At 35.2% G+C, this 17,214-nt stretch overlaps 1 protein-coding gene across 1 annotated transcript in view; it reads right to left on the bottom strand.

Moving 5' to 3' along the window:
• TBC1D32 (TBC1 domain family, member 32) overlaps positions 1-17,214 on the bottom strand; it is a 226,783-nt gene that overhangs the window by 50,050 nt on the left and 159,519 nt on the right. The gene's annotated exons all lie outside the window — the stretch shown is intronic.

Genomic DNA, 17,214 nt, shown 5'->3' with positions numbered 1-17,214 from the left:
TTCCCTATGAGAACTCTCATGCCACATAAAACTTGTATTATGCTTTTCTCCTGTTAATCTGTTATTACAATTTAATTATCAGATCCTGCTGGGACCCAAAGAGGATGGAGGTAGAGATTTTCTGCATATACACTGAAGATAATGAATAGGGCTAAAGAAAGTATTTATTGCTAAAATACAACTTTTCTTCTAAGTGAACTCATGAATACATAGCAGATTCCATTTAATTATGTAGCTTTAAAGGTAATTATGCCCATGAGATTTTATTTTTAAAAAATCAATGAGTAATATAGTAAATGAACAATTAAGTGTTGTTAAAAAATATGCATATGTATTCATATAGACATATACATATGTAAAAATTCAAAGGAGACAAAAGAGGCAAAGATGTTCTCTTATTTTCTAGAATAAAATGGGAGAATCAGCAGCCAAATTAATTCATAGCTTGTTCTTTACCACTTCTCTTGAAAGAGATTTTGGGGATAAAAAGAGAACAAGAAGCTTTTGAAATTATAGGGTTAAAGGTTTAATTGTTTCTGGTCTAAATTAGGGTATGGGAACATTAACACTACAAAATCATCTACCTAAGCTCTATTTTAGGGTAATTAATCCCACTAGGAAGACACCAGTGGTCAACCTTATACTTGAGAGGGTTTCAGCTAACAATGTCTTACTTTTTTCTTAAAAAAGAAAATTATAATGATGAAATCAAGTCTTTATTCTTCCAGGTTTTAAAAATCAAATAAGCTTTCCAGCATAATACAACTATTTAAATTTAACTTTTCAGCCCAATTTTTATAAAATTCCATTTACTACATACAGAAGTCCTCCTATGTGGATAAAGACAATATCACTGCCCTCATGAAATGCACATGTCATATATATGCATGTACATGTGTGTATATACATATAAACAAACAGATAATAATATTGTAATCAAGGCATGTCACTCCTGTGATCTAAAATTTCAGTGTTATTTAGCCCTAAGAAAACTGCTACGTATTACTGCATGATCCTCATGATTATCATATATAAAATCACGATTTTTGTAAATATTTCCCTATTTGATATTTAGGTCAGAAAAAGCCTTTTTATATCAAAGCTACACACATACTCTCTCATACAAACACATGAATACACAGATACATACACCAAACACATGTGGACTCACATAAATACATAAAGCAAAAAGTTGTTTTGTTGAAAGCATATGTAATTCTGATATTCAGCACTGATCTATTGTCTTTGAATACCAAGACTACAATGACACATTTCACAAATAGCCTCAATCAGAAGCAATAACTAGAGAAAAATTATCAAGCATTAAATCAAAAGAGAAAATGATTCTTTTTAATAAAAATACTTAAAACTATAAACTCATAAAATTTCAACACAGCTAATTTTATTGAAAATTATGTTATTGTTAACAAAAAATTTTTAATGTTAAATGTATCTTGACAAGAATTAGGTAAAGACTTAATTCAACATTATTGAAATTGAATTTTTATTGTTTTCATTTAAAATATCCACATTACATATTCCCAAGAATAAAATACCTAGAGCCTAATAAGAAACACTAGTGACACACGATTGCAAAGACAATGCAGTTTTTTCATCTTTGTTTCCTCCTCTATTTTCTTTTCTACTCATGTGTAACTCCATCTTTTATCTCCTTCAAACAAAGGATGTTACTACCTCCTTCAGAGGACATCCATATAGCCCTTTCATAGGCTATCTGCTATTTATAAGTCTGTTTTCTTTTTACTCCCCCCTCCTCTTGCTCTCCATTCTCTCTCCTTTCACACTTGCTATTCTGTTTTGCTTTCTCATCATCTCATTCTAAAGAAAAGAACACAAGGCATTATAATTGTAAACAGCACCGAGGCAGCATATGTGGTATGCGCCTGAATCTACCAGTTGGTAGAGAGCCTGAAGGACCCAGTTTAGATAGCTGGAAATTGGATTTGAGGCAATAAAGAAATGCTGAGCTGAAAACAGGCTGACTAAAAGACTGTTAGAGAGACAGCTTTGTACCCTGCATTATAATTCTGGCTACTCTTCCCCCAGCCATCATAGAGAGTATATGCTTTACAGTTTGCATTCCTCAAAGTTAAAAATATGAAGTGATGTGATATGGTTTTAACTGAAAAACATGTATATCTGTGACACTACTGAGTTTGAGGGGAACAATAAATAATTCCTTTATCTTCTCCAAATCTGGGACCAACTGAGAAGTCAACAGGTATAGATAAACAGAGTTCAAAGTTATCAGTGTTAGTATACAAACAGCTAAATTAAGCATCATTGCTTGCATCTACTGCCACATGGCCTTGTAGATGTCTTCCGTGAAGTAAGTACCATAAATCTATTCAGCCATAGACAGACAGAGACAATCAAAGGCCTCTCCTGACTCTTCTTGCTAGAAAAAGTGCAAAAATAACCTAAAGACTGGCTAAATTAAAAGTGCAGCCTACAAGTAGGCTAGCCCACGACCTTCTATTCCTTCTTCCAGATTTACTTATCAACCATTCCCCTTAACTTACGCAGAATGAGTAAGGAAGTCCAGGGAGAGGCCAATGATACTACTCTAGCAAAGGCCCTTTGATATGGAGACATGAGGTAAGGGAAAATGAAAGCTCCTCCATAATAGATATTTTAGGCATATGACAATTCTAAATTAGTGGCTGTGAGTATAATATGAATAATACATAGAATTCCATATTTCCCAAAATTTATACATGGAACATTTCTATATTTATAATCAGGGAAAAAAGAGTATTTTAAAAAGTTTTGCCTCTGGCCATGATGGAGGAACTAGGAATAGACTTGCCTTCTGCTGTAAACAACCAGACTGGATAAAATATATCAAACAACTGTTTTCAGACATTAGCCAATGGGCAGTGCAGGACTGTAATGTTTAAGAAAAGGGAAACCAATCAGGTGAGCTTTATGATTGTCCACTATCTTCTTGGAGGTTTTGTTGAATTAAGGAGACAGATGTCAGATTTCAAAGAGATTAAAGAGGCTAAAATTTGTGGATTAGAATACTGGAGAGAAAGAGCTCTAGAAAACTGGTTAACTATTTGTCAAGTTGGCTGCTGATTGATCAGCTGTGGAGACTAAGGGTGAAATTTCACAAGGCTGAGCAAGCAACAGCTGGGGGCTATAAACTGAATAATTCCCAGAGCATACCTAGAGTTACAAGATGTCCAAGTTCCAAACAGAGTGGAGAGTACTAGTTAATTACCTGGGTTTTCCACAGAGGTCCCAGAAAGGTCATATCTTGGTAACAGGTAAAATTAGTCATAAAGGAAGGCAATTATACATCCACCCTAACAAAAAACTGGAAGTACTGAAAGTAAAGTTGATCCACAAGTAACTTAGCTGCCCGCCAAAAAAATGTCCACCACTCCTTAAAGAAAGACAATAAAATCTAGCACTCAGTGTAAATAAGGTCTAATGCCCTCAAAAACTCCACTAACATGAAAAAGGAAGAATGTGACTCACAACTTGAAGATACATGAACTAACAGATTAACAGACACAGATTCACCAAAGACTGAAATTAGCAAGGACATAAAAGCAATGATTTTTAGGGATTTAAAGAAAATACAAACCAAAAGTAGATGTTTAAACAAACTGTAGTTTTTCAATACTGCCATCTCAGTAAAAAGAGACAACTGAATGGGACATGCAACAACCTGGGTCAATCTCAAAACCATTATGCTAAGAGAAAGGAAACAGGTACAAAGAAGGTATTCTATGTAATTCTATTTGTATGAAATGCTGGAACAGGAAAAACTAATCTTATAGCAGTGGTTCTCAAGTGGACATGGTTTTGCTCCCCAGGGAACACTTGGCAATTTCTATAGACATTTCTGATTGTCACAACTGAGAAGAGACAGGGAGAGTTTTATTGGCATGAAGTGGATTGGAGCCAGGGATGCTGCTAAAAAATCCTACAATGCACAGGACAATCCCCCTGGCAAAGGAAAGCAAATTACCCAAAACATTAACAGTGCTAAGATTGAGAAGCCCTGACTTATAGTAAAGAAAAAAATTAATGGTAGCATGCAAGTGGGTGGAGAGAAGCTGACTGCAAAAGACAAAGGGAATTAATGTGGGATCATGAAAAAATGTTCTACATTTGATTATGGTGGTGGTGATCTGTGTATAAATATTTCTAAACATTCAAACTCCTTTCTTAAAACAGATGCATTCTGTTGTATACAGAAATTTTATTATATACACGTGTATGGAAACAAGTATGTGTATAACTAAAAGTTACTTAAGCGTTTGAAATTAAGCATACTAGTATGTTACTAAAATATGAGCAGTTATAGTTCCTAATTTGTTATAAAGTCTATATCAGAACTCACTGAGCTTTAACTAAAAGTATATGAATGTGTAAAATGATTCCCTTACAAGAACTCTAATGACTATACTATGGTAAAGTGTTTTAAAGTATACATTTTGAAACTCCTCACTAATATGTCCTGATATGAGGTTCTGACTGTTTTCTGAGTGAAATACAGGCTCCTGTAATGAAATGAACATTCACTTATTAGGACTAAATAAGAAAACAATTTATACTTTCTAGGTGATTAAATATAATAATCCCTTTTAAATTCACAATGCTTTATTTTTATAGCAACCATGTCTACATTCCTCTAAGAGTGCAGTATTATTTCTAGAGACAGAGTATAATAAATGATGTCTCAGTATATCCATTCTATATCCAGTTATGATAAAGTCACCATGGAAAACTACTAGTTTGTTTTCCCAAGAAAGGCTTGAAGTATCTAATGAGTAAGGTAGAGAAAGAAACAATCTTCTTCTCTATATTCTTTAAGACCACTATGATTTATAGACAACTATTAAAATTTGGAAGAAAGTTAAAAAAAAAAAAAACTAATCTGTCCTTACCACCACTGAGGAAAAGGAAAACAAAAAAGAAAACATCAAGTTTCAAGTTTAAAAAATCGACTGATAGTTGAAAATATTTCAAAAACTCTGAAATTCTTTGTTAGGGTAAGCATTATAATCTTTTTATATATTGTATATATAAATAAATATTATATTTATTATATTTTTATAATATATTATATTATAATTATAAATATAATTATAATATAATAATTATACTATATAATTATTTTCTCAGGTCATATAGGAACAAAGATTATATTAAAAATGTAAGATTATTATGGATAATGTAGAAAGAGAGACTATACAGAAAGAACACCTGTACAGTTCTTTCATTTCAAGGGGAGCAAAACAGTAAGGTCAATATAAATATAAAGGAAAGCATGCAATCTACACAGAAAACGTTTAATAATTTCTTTCTAGGATGTCAGTCACTAATTTTGAGTGCCTACTTATAACTGACATTTCAAAAGGGAGAAAAAGTAAAATAAAGACTTCATAAACTAGCAAGAGATTCCTAGGCTTAATTTTGATAGCCAACCTTGTATTATCCTGAAGTTTATTTTTGTATTTCTACTTACCTTCTCTTCCTCCATTTAGATTGATGCAGTCAGTATTTCACTTTATTACCATAATAAGCAAGGAAAACCTTGGAGTGGTCTCTGAGAAGCAATTCTACAGAAAACTAATACAAGGAATTTAGGTATCATTCCATCTATAAATTTGGGAGTATCCAAATTCTGACAAGTCTCTATTTTGTGTGAACAGCTATGGATTAAGGTATGTCATCTATATCTTACATACAGCATTCCTTATTTTGGATTTATCATCCCACTTTTGCTTTTCATTAATATTTGATAACTAAGCATTTACTATAGGAGAAATTGGTGGAAATAAACAAATGAAGAATTAGTCTTCCCTTGTCATCCTACTGCACCTACACTAGTAGAAGATCTATTTTCTCTACTATAGATAAGTGTTTCAAATATGACAGTAAAAATACATGAAAACTAAGTTTGATTTATCAAAAGAAAATACTTATTCTGATTTTCTAGTCATCTCAATAGCTGCATCTCAAGATTTACTACAGAGGGGAAAATCCATAATCTCAGTCATACTACCAGCTTCCTTAGTTCATAGGTTGATGTCAAATAAAAGTCAATTACCTTTATCTGCAGAAAATAAACCTTAATTCCAAGGTTAGAAACAATAAGAAAACAAAAAAGCATGAGAAAATGTCTGACTTGACATAAAGGCCTAGATAAATATTTCATAAAAGACTATATCAACAAAAAGTATTTATAGACTAACTACATGTGTAAGACAGAATACAAAAGGCTTTTAAAATAAGCACACACAATACCTATCATCACGTTATAGTACACTTAATATAGTACCATATTATTTTTCAAAGAATTTTTACTTATGCCTAGGGGATTCTATTTTATTGGGGGAGAATTAGTAATCCTAAATTTTACATAATTCATCACACTTGCAAAGGCAATCCAGTCCAGTCATTTATTAAATAGGCAATTTTCATTATTTTATCAAAATGCAATTGTAATTACAGTCCATCTCATTCTCCCCTTTTCTCTCTTAAAAAGTTTATTTCCACGTATTATGTAGGTAATATTCCAATTTTAAATCTTTACTATTAGAATTGGAGAATGGATTGTCATCAATTTGTAAATGAAATGGCAATAAATTCATCAGGGACATGAACAGAGACTTAATTTCTGAAAAGGCAGAAAGTATCAGCAAGAATCAACAGCAGTGAATAAGGATACATATCCAATAAGAATAAGAAAAATTGTTAAACGAAATCAGTATAGATTAATGAAAACTATCTTGTTAAATTAAGGATATTGTTCTAGTGAAAAAAACAGACATTTGTAGTTAAGAAGGCTACATTTCAACATCTTTTAATGGAAAAAGAAACTTAATACCAGCAAAAGATGATAAAATATGTAGGCATCCTAAGATTATAATTATAAAACCCAAGAGCTTTTTTACTCACTCACTGAATGCTGCATAGCTCCAGAGACACAGAATATGGTATTCTTGTTCTTTGGCCCCATCACTAATTTAGAAATGTTATCTATCATTAGTTTTGTTATTAACCAAAACACACTGCAATAATTTTCTAACTGTTCTATAAATGGTACTTTGCAACGATAAAATATTCAAAATAAACTTTATAAATAGTAATACCTACAAAAGGAAAACTTTTTCCATTCCCCAAAATATTAATGCATTAATATTGCCAGGGGTTTGTATTTTCACTTGTCTACTTTTATAAAGTGCCAAAACTATGCAAATAATATAGATGCAATATAGTGACTTAGCCTCATGGTCTTTACCTAAGAGCATAATATGATTTTCAAGGACATTGATTCATACATAGAACCCAATGATTCAAGACATATTTTATACTGAATTCACTCAGAGCTGAAAATTTACAAATGATGAAAAACAAGTTCTAACTAGAATTCGCTTCTATTTTATATAATATAAACCTCCCCCCACCCTGATTTCATTTAATTTGTAGTAAAAAAAAAAAAAGTTACTTTGGGTTGGGGCAAAGAAAAATATGCTATAGAGGGATATTTATATCTTACATATTATTAACTTTAAAATGATCTGTTTTCTCATAGAGGAATAATATCATCTGAAATTATCTGGCTAAAAGTATTAGAATGATCTGACTATAAAGATTTTAATATTACTTGGTATATTACATTAAAAGGAATGATTATAACTATATAACTTACTCTTTTATATAGTATTTGAAAGAGAATGTTTTACCAGGCAGAAAATCAGTTTCCTATCAGATAAGCAGAAATGTGATGGAAGAAGCAGTCAAGTAAGATACTGAAGCTATAAAAGACTAAATTTGAAGTAATCACAGACTAAAAGGCTGTACATTTTTTAGTTTTTTTTTCAACTGTGAAAAAACAGGAAGTAATGCTAACAATGCACACCTTTTATGTGCCATAAAAATGTAAAGTACCACTTGCTAAGTGATGAAATAACTATAATAGAGGTGTCTACTTCACGAATAATACATACGCAAGTCTAATTCAAGAAGCTTTCTAATTGTAAACTTTTGCATACTCTAGAACATGAGTCAAATCAGAGGTTATTCCAAATATGAGTAAAATTTCCTAAATTTATTTAGATTAGCCTGAACAAAAGTTTTAATGTTCAGTGACAAAGTCAAAGAGACAGCTTGATAATGGAAAAAATATAGGAGAAAGAAGTCCAACATTGATTTACTCTTTCATTCAATAAATATTTATGTACCGCCTACTACCTAAGAGAACAGCATCTTTGCTTCATAGAAATTACATTTTAGGGTAGTAGACAATAAATAAATACATAAGCTCACTGTAAGGTATAAATACTCTTAGAGAAATAAACAAAGGTCCAGAGAGATAAATAAGTAAGAGAAGAAATATATTTTAGGTAAGGTGGAGGTAACTTCTCTGAAGAAGTGACATTTAGACTAAGTTCAAAAGGTTTAAACAGGACTACCAATGGGAAGAGTAGGAATTAGTATTCCAGGAAAAGGGAGTATCAGGAGCAAAGGATCAGAGGCATAAGCCTAATGTCTGTAAGAAACTTGTGTCTAGAATAAATAAAGTGCTCTTACAACACAATTACTAAAAGACAACTAAATTAAAAATGGCCAAAGTGATGGAACAGTCACTTCTCAAAGGAAGATACCAAATGGCCAATGAGCACATGAAAAGTCATCAGCAAAATACAAATCAAAATCACAATGAGATACCACTTCATAGCCACTGGAATAGTTAGATCAAAAGGCCAGATGAAGAGATATAGAAAATAATTTATGTCAGCTGCTCAAATGATTAAACATAGATTATCATATAATCCAGCAATTCCATTCTAGGTATACTGAAGAAAAATGAAATGCATGTTCACACAGAAACATAGGCATGAATGTGTAGGAGTTTGGTCAGGGTGGTGGGAAAAGTTGTAAAAACAAAAGTTATAGGACAGATACAGATTTTCTTAAAAAGCCAGAGGTTTTGCAAAAGCTTTAGGAAAAGGTTACGGCTAAAGGCAGCCTAATCCTCTTACCGTTAGCTAATAGCAAAAAGCAAATAACAAGGGAATGCAGAGGAGTTTATCTAGGCAGCGTGTTTACTTATATTGTCCTAAAACCGACCTTTGATCATTCATGCACAAGACTGCTCTCTACTCGAGGGGTCAACAATGTTTATTACCCACAGATTGTGTTTGCTCCAAGCCTTTGTCATTAAATCTGTACTAAATAAATGCAAGCATTGCCAGCTTTAGGGGGGCTGCAAACTCTTTTGACCCCTAGTGCTGACAGTCTCCTAGCCCGCTCTTTCACTGGATACCTTTGTCTAAGTACTCCTTTCATCTGTCACTCAGCCAGTGTCTGCAGGACAGACTCGGCATGAATGTTTATGCATAAGATCAGAGAAAGGCAATCTAATGCCAAGTGGCATGACTGCCAGTAACCACACTTCGGATGCACTATTGGTCTCATTAGCAGCACTACAAACATACAAAAAATGACCAGAAAAATTACTTTCCTCTTTAAAGTTAGCAGCCTCAACTGAGTAACTATACATCCAAAAGTTTTCTTGATAAAGATAGAAATTCCACAGTAGTAAGACATATAGGATATAGATGTAATTTAGACTGCTGATTATTTTATAGGTCATCCTGAATAAACATTATAAAAGTATTTTTAAGTGATGAAATGCATATAGGAAGCTAGATGGGAAAATAAGAACAACAAACATCTCATCTTCTTGAGATGTGTCTCTGTGATGCTTTCAATGATTGGAGTATGCTATCCAACTCTTCAAGCGATTTTTAATTTTCTATATGGAAGTTCTGAATTTCCCATACTCCTCTGAGAAGGAAGTCCTCATTCTGAGCATGCTGAAATGCAACATAGTAAAGTGGACTGGCCAATGGGGTAATAACTCCCGGGAAATCTAATTTTAGCTCAGAAAAACAAAAACAAAAGAAATTAAATTACCATTTTACTACCTTCCTGTTCCATATGGAAGGGCATTATAAGGCAATCTCCAGCAGTTCATCTTAAAAGCTCCTAACATTCTAACTGGTACTCGCTTTTGGCCACAGTATGACTCTTCTTTTCCATCCAATCTGTTTGCCTCTTTTTTGTCTTTTGCAGAGGCAGTAAGTTATAACACTAGTACATATAACTGGTGCTTGTATTATAATACTAGCTATAACATTAGTACTATAACACTAGTACATATTATACTACCTATCTACACCCTCAGGTAACAGAGAAATGATATTCTAAGTAGAAATTATTTCTACTATATGGAGGTGAATGTTTTTGTGTATGATGATCTATACATATACTCATATACATGTATTCAAGTGTACATATACACACATATGTATACATATATATACACAGAGAATGTATAGATCAATAGCTTTTAAATGGTCACTTACATTTTAATATGGTCATCCTAAAAATGTTCATAAAGAAAAACAGTTGAACCAAATGATGTCTCAAAATTCTTATTTATAGATGAAGAAGAATCATCTAACACTTAGCACTGATGCCAATGAGCTAACAAGAGGCAATTTAACAGATGAGATGCTAATTGTAGCAAACAGAATAAATCTAGAAGCTGGGAGACAAATGAAGAGGATGTCACCATGTGCACACAACTGAAGTGATTTTTTTTCCCACAACAATAAAATTATATCCCAAAATTGTGCAGTGCAAATGATGACTAAACTAACACCTTATAAAATCTGTGAATCATCACATGTGAATCACAAAACAAGAATGGAAAGTAGATGACTCTTGCTGTTAAAATAACTTTGGTGTCTTAATACTACCTTAAGCATAGTATTCTTAAAAGTGCGCTATTAATGTTTAGCTTTATTTAACAGTATTTAACCAGACACACACCTGTTAGAAACACATTTAGCACTATTTTTTTTTTTCATTGAGTTCACAGAGAAAGCATCACTATACTCTCTTAGGTACAAAATGAAGCTGGACATACTTCTGACTTTCCCATTTTCTGCTAAGAGTATATGGTGAGTGACACAGATATCAGCAACATCAGAATGAGATGCAGTCATTATGAATTGACTAAATCTCTGTAATACTCTCTTCCCAGGCTATCTATTGCTGCCTAGATTATACTCTCTTCCTTAACAAGAACCACAATAATATCAGGATCACTCTTATTACAAGGAAGTATCAGGCACTAGTTTTAAATTGGGAATGTCTTATTCAAACACTTCTGCTTTAGAAACAAACAGAAAGAAAGAAAGAGTTCCTGTCCAGTATGGTGGGAAAACAAGCAATTAAACAAGGCTTAAGATAGTACTACACTCCCTAAAACAGAGCATATGCCAGTAAAGATGTCACAAATGTGTTGGGCCTTGTAAGCTACAGGGAAGTCATTGAAGGATTTCGATTAGCAAAGTAATATGATCTAACCCATGTTTCAGCAGCATCCTCTGGCTGCTGTGTTGAGAACAGACTAAACACTTGGCAGGACACTGCAACAGGTAAGAGGTGAGAGTGGTAGTAGATGAGTGAGAGTGGTTTTATTTTAGATATGTAGAGTCAGGATTTGCTGACAGATGCGATGTAGGGTATAAAGACAGAGACAAGTGCATGAATGCCGTTAGGTTTATTGTCTGAAGAACTGGAAGCAAACAGTTGTCATTTCCGAAAGGGGAGAAAATGCCAAAGGAACAAATTTTGGGGGAGTATTAAAAATTTATCTGAGACATATTAAGTTTGATATATATATTCAACTTACTAGGAGAAATGTCAAGGAGACAATTTAATATATGAGATATGAGTTCAAGGCAAAGATAGGTATTAGAGATAATAAATCTGAGAGCCATCAGCATATTGGATAGTATTTCAGTCATGAGATCCTCACAACAGTAATGTAGCTAGAAAAAAAAGAAGACAACTGAGAACTGAGTATGGAGCATTCCAAAGTTTAAACTTTAGAGAATTTGAAAGATCCAACAAATGAGACAAAAGAAGAATTCATCAGAGATGCAGGAGGAAAACCAAACAAGAGTATTTTCTGGAAGTCAAATGAAGAAATTGTTTCAAAAAAGAGGGCAGGTTTGAGTGATACTGCTAGGTGATGAGGACTGAGATCCGACCAGTAGGCTGAATGCCGGTAGAGTATTAGGGTGAAAGCCTGATTAGCTTAAAGTGGGTCCAAGACAGAATGGAAAGAGAGTAACAGGAATACTCAGATAACTCCTTCAAGGAATTCTGAAGTAAAAGGAAGGCCAGAACTGAGATTTTAGTGAGGGGAAATTATGTCCAAGAGAAGATATTTTAAATATAAGAGAATAAACACTATGCTTGTTGGCATATGGAAAAGATCAAGTAAAGATTCCCCAAGCCAAAAAATGATAATAAAGAGGGAGTTCAGGCTTTAAAAAGAGAGAAATCCTATCATTTGTGACAACACGGATGAACCTTGAGTACACTGTGTTTGGTAAAATAACCTAGGTACAGAAAGATAAACACTCTATAATCTCACTTATGTATAAACTGAAAAATTTAAACTCATAGAAACGGGGCATAGATTGGTTACCAGAAGCTGGAGGGCAGGGTGTTGGGGGAGATGGTCAAAGGATACAAAATTTCAGTTACAGGAAAGGAATATGTTTTAAGATGTCTATTGTACAACATGGTGACTATGTTATTAACAACGTACTATATATGTGAAAATTGCCAAGAAAGCAATTTGAAATATTATCAGCAGAAAAATAAGCATGTGAGACTATGCATACGTTAACTGGTTGAATTTAGCCATTCCACAATGTACACATATTTCAAAACATGTTGTACCTGATAAATATATAGAATACTTGTCAGTTAAAAAATAAAATAATTTTAAAAATTGCAGTGGTAAAAATCAGGTTCACTCAGGAGACTGATGATAATACAGTAGTCCCTGTTCAAGGAGATCTACCTGAATAGGATTCAATAACAACCAGAAAAGGGTTAATGGGTTAATGGTCTGTATAAAGTTGAATGAAGAGTGATACTAAATGACTGATTTGGAGAGGTTAAAGAGTAGACACAGGGCAAGTCGAACAGACAGGTGTGAGAGCTCTAGCTGGAGAGAGAAAACAGTTTAAAACCTTGAAAGTAAACAAAGCTGGGTAGGCAAGATCAAATGTGAGGTAATGCTAGTTGAAGACTGATGTGAAGGATGGATACCTTCCATCACACTATGCTATAGATGCTAAAAACCAAGTGTATTACAGGGTTCTCCAAGAAACAGAACCAATAGAATTTGTATATGTATAGAAGGAGATTTATTATAAGTCACTGGCTCATGTGATTATAGAGGCTGGTGTGTCCAGAATCTACAGTGCTGGCCAGTAGTCTGGAGATGCAGAAAAAGGGAGAAAAGAAAAAGGGAAAACTGTTAGAAGCAAAATCTTCCAGAAGAAACCAGATGGAATGTAATGCACAAATGGAGAAATTGGTTTTCACAAGTCACACTGGGCAGTTCATTTATGATAATACTAGACAGCCTAAATTGGCACAGATATAGTTAAGTGAGTTGATATGCCTCAGGAACACATGGAAGCTCTTTATTGGCTATTTCTACATCATTGATAAAATAGGAAACATGGCTACTAACTAAACGAAGCATGGGGAAGGAGAATAAGGTTTGAGAAGAGAGAAATTTTGAAAACAGTCATCTAGAAGACTAGAAAAGTAACCTGGAGACACACCATACTGGGTATACTGGCAGCAGTACATTCATGCCTAAGTCAGTCATCTGCAGTTATATTCTGGGTTACACAGAGAAACTATTATTACCCCTTTTCCTGAATCACTGATAAGGGTAGAGAGAGAGTAAAATTATACTTCTCTGAGCACTGATTCCTAAGAACTAATATGATATTTTTCTACTCAAAAGTGTTCAATTAACCTAATTTTCTTATTTTTATTTTTTAAATTTTAGATTCAAGGGAAATATGTACAGGGTTGCTATATGGGTATATTGAGCGACAGTGAGGTTTGGGATATGGATGGTCCTGTCACTCAGGTGATGAGCACAGCAGCCAACGGTAGCTTTTCATCCCATGCTCCCCCTTCCTCCCTCCATCCCCCTATCTAGTAGTCCCTAGTGTATATTGTTCCCATCTTTATGTATATGTGTTTTCAATGTTTAGTTCCCACTTATGAGAATACGCAGTATTTGGTTTTCTGTTCTTGCATTAATTCACTTAGAATAATGGCCTCCAACTGTATCCATGTTGCTGCAAAGGACATGATTTCATTCCTTTTTATGGCTGTATAGTATTCCATGGTGAATATGTACTATATTTTCTTTATCCAGTCCACAGTTGTTGGGTGCCTATGTTGATTCCATGTCTTTGTTGTTGCGAACAGCTGCAATGCAGATGCGAGTGCATGTGTGTTTCTGATTGAACGAGTTATTTTCCTTTGGGTGTATAGTCAGTAGTGGGATTGCTAGGTTGAAGGACAGTTCTGTTTTAAGTTCTTTGAGAAATCTCCAGAATGCTTTCCACAGTGGCTGAAGCAATTTGCATTTGCACCAAAAGTGTGTAAATGTTCTCTTTTCTCTGAAGCCCCACCAACATCTGTTATTTTTTGACTTTTTTAGTAATTGCTATTCTGACTGGTGTGAGATAGTATCTGTTGATTTGATTGCATTTATCTGATGATTAGTGATGGTGAGCATTTTTCATGTTATTTTTGCCACTTGTATTTTTTTTTTTTGAGAAGTATCTGTCCATGTCCTTTGCCCATTTTTTAATTGCAATATTTGTTTGTTGGTTGGTTTTATTATACTTTAAGTTCTGGGATACATGTACAGAACGTGCAGGTTTGTTACATAGGTATAAATGTGCCATGGTGGTCTGGTGCACCCATCAACCTGTCATCTACATTAGGTATTTCTCCTAATGTTATCCCTCCCCTTGCATTCCATCCCCTGAAAGGCCTCAGTGTGTGATGTTCCCCTCCCTGTGCCCATATGTTCTCATTGATCAACTCCCACTTACGAGTGGGAATAAGCAGTGTTTGATTTTCTGTTCCCATGTTAGTTTGCTGAGAATGATGGTTTCCAGCTTCATCCATGTCCCTGAAAAGGACATGAACTAATTCTTTTTTATGGCTGCATAGTATTCCATGGTGTACATGTGCCACATTTTCTTTATCTAGTCTATCATTGATGGGCATTTGGGTTGGTTTCAAGTCCTTGCTATTGTGAACAGTGCTGTAATAAACATACGTGTCTTTATAACAGAATGACTTAAAATCCTGTGGGTATATACCCACTAATGGGATTGCTGGGTCAAATGCTATTTCTAGTTCTAGATCCTTGAGGAATTGCCACACTGTCTTCCACAATGGTTGAAGTTTACACTCTGACCAACAGTGTAAAAGCATTCCTATTTCTTTTTTTTTTTTTTTAGATGGGGGTCTCACTCTGTCACCCAGGCTGGAGTAAAGTGGCACTCTCTCGGCTCACTGCAGCCTCTGTCTGCCGGGTTCCAGCAATTATCCTGCCTCAGCCTCCCAGGTAGCTGGGATTACAGGCACGTGGCACCATGCCCAGCTAATGTTTGTATTTTTAGTAAAGACGTGGTTTCACCATGTTGGCCAGGCATCTTTGTGGTGTTCTCTGTATTTCCTGAATTTGAATGTTGGCCTGTCTTGCTAGGTTGGGGAAGTTCTCCTGGGTATATACTGAAGAATGTTTTCCAACTTGGTTCCATTCTCCTCACCACTTTCAGGCACACCGGTCAAATGTAGGTTTGGTCTTTTCTCATAGTCCCATATTTTTTGGAGGATTTGTTCATTCCTTTTCATTCTTTTTTCTCTAATCTTGTCTTCATGCTTTATTTCATGAAGCTCATCTTCAATCCTTGATATACTTTCTTCTGCTTGATTGATTTGGCTACTGATACTTGTGTATGCTTCACAATTTTCTCGTGCTGTGTTTTTCAGCTCCATCAGGTCATTTATGTTCTTCTCTTAACTGGTTAGTCTAGTAGCAATTCCTGTAACCTTTTATCAAGGTTCTTAGTTTCCTTGCATTGGGTTAGAAAGTGCTCCTTTAGCTTGTAGGAGTTTGTTATTACTCACCTTCTGAAGCCTACTTTTGTCAATCTGTCAAACTCATTCTCTGTCCAAAGTTGTGTTTCCTTGCTGGCGAGGAGTTGAAATCCTCTGCAGGAGAAAAGGCACTCTGGTTTTTGGACTTGTCAGCTGTTTTTACTGGTTATTCCTCATCTTTGTGGATTTATCTTTGGTCTTTGCTGTTGGTGATCTTGGGATGGAGTTTTTGCTTGGTCCTTCTTGTTGATGTTGATGCTATTGCTTTCTGTTTGTTAGTTTCCCTTCTAACAGACCCCTCTTCTGCACATCTGCTGGAGTTTGCTGGGGGTCTACTACAGGCCTTGTTTGCTTGGGTATCACCATTGGAGGCTGCAGAACAGCAAAAATTGCTGCCTGTTCCTTCTTCTGGAATCTTCCTCCCAGAAGGGCACCCACCAGATGCCAGCTGGAGCTCTCCTGTATGAGGTGTCTGTTGAACCCTGCTGTGAGGTTTCTCCCCATCAGGAGGTATGGGGTCAGGGACCCACTTGAGGAGGCAGTCTGTCCCTTAGCAGAGCTCAAGCACTGTGCTGGGGAATCTGCTGCTCTCTTCAGAGCCAGCAAGCAGGAACGTTTAAGTATGCTGTAGCTGCACCCACAGCCACCCCTTCCTGCTGGGGCTCTGTCTCAGGGAGATCGGAGTTTTATCTACAAGACCCTGACTGGGGCTGCTGCCTTTCTTTCAGAGGTGCCCTGTCCAGGGAGGAGGAATCTCGAGAGGCAGTGTGGCTACAGGGGCTTTGAGGCACTGAGGTGTGCTGAGGTGCGCTCTGCCCAGTCCAAACATCCAGGCAGTTTGGTTTACACTGTGAGGAGAAAATCATCACTCAAGCCTTAGTAAGGTGGACGCCCCTCCCTGCACCAAGCTCGAGTATGCTAGGTCAACTTCAGACTGCTGTACTGGTAGCAAGAACTTCAAGCCAGTGGATCTTAGCTTGTTGGGCTCCATGGAGGTAGGATCCACTGGGCAAGACCACTTGGATCCCTGGCTTGAGCCCCCTTTCCAGGGAAGTGAATGGTTCTGTCTCAATGGTGTTCCAGGAGACACTGGGGTACAAAAAAGAAAAAAAAAAGAAAAAAACCCTGCAGCTAGTTTGGTAT

The sequence above is a fragment of the Colobus angolensis genome, unplaced genomic scaffold, assembly GCF_000951035.1.
Source record: "Colobus angolensis palliatus isolate OR3802 unplaced genomic scaffold, Cang.pa_1.0 Scaffold213, whole genome shotgun sequence".
NCBI lineage: Eukaryota > Metazoa > Chordata > Mammalia > Primates > Cercopithecidae > Colobus > Colobus angolensis.
This window is presented reverse-complemented; position numbering and strand designations above follow the sequence as displayed.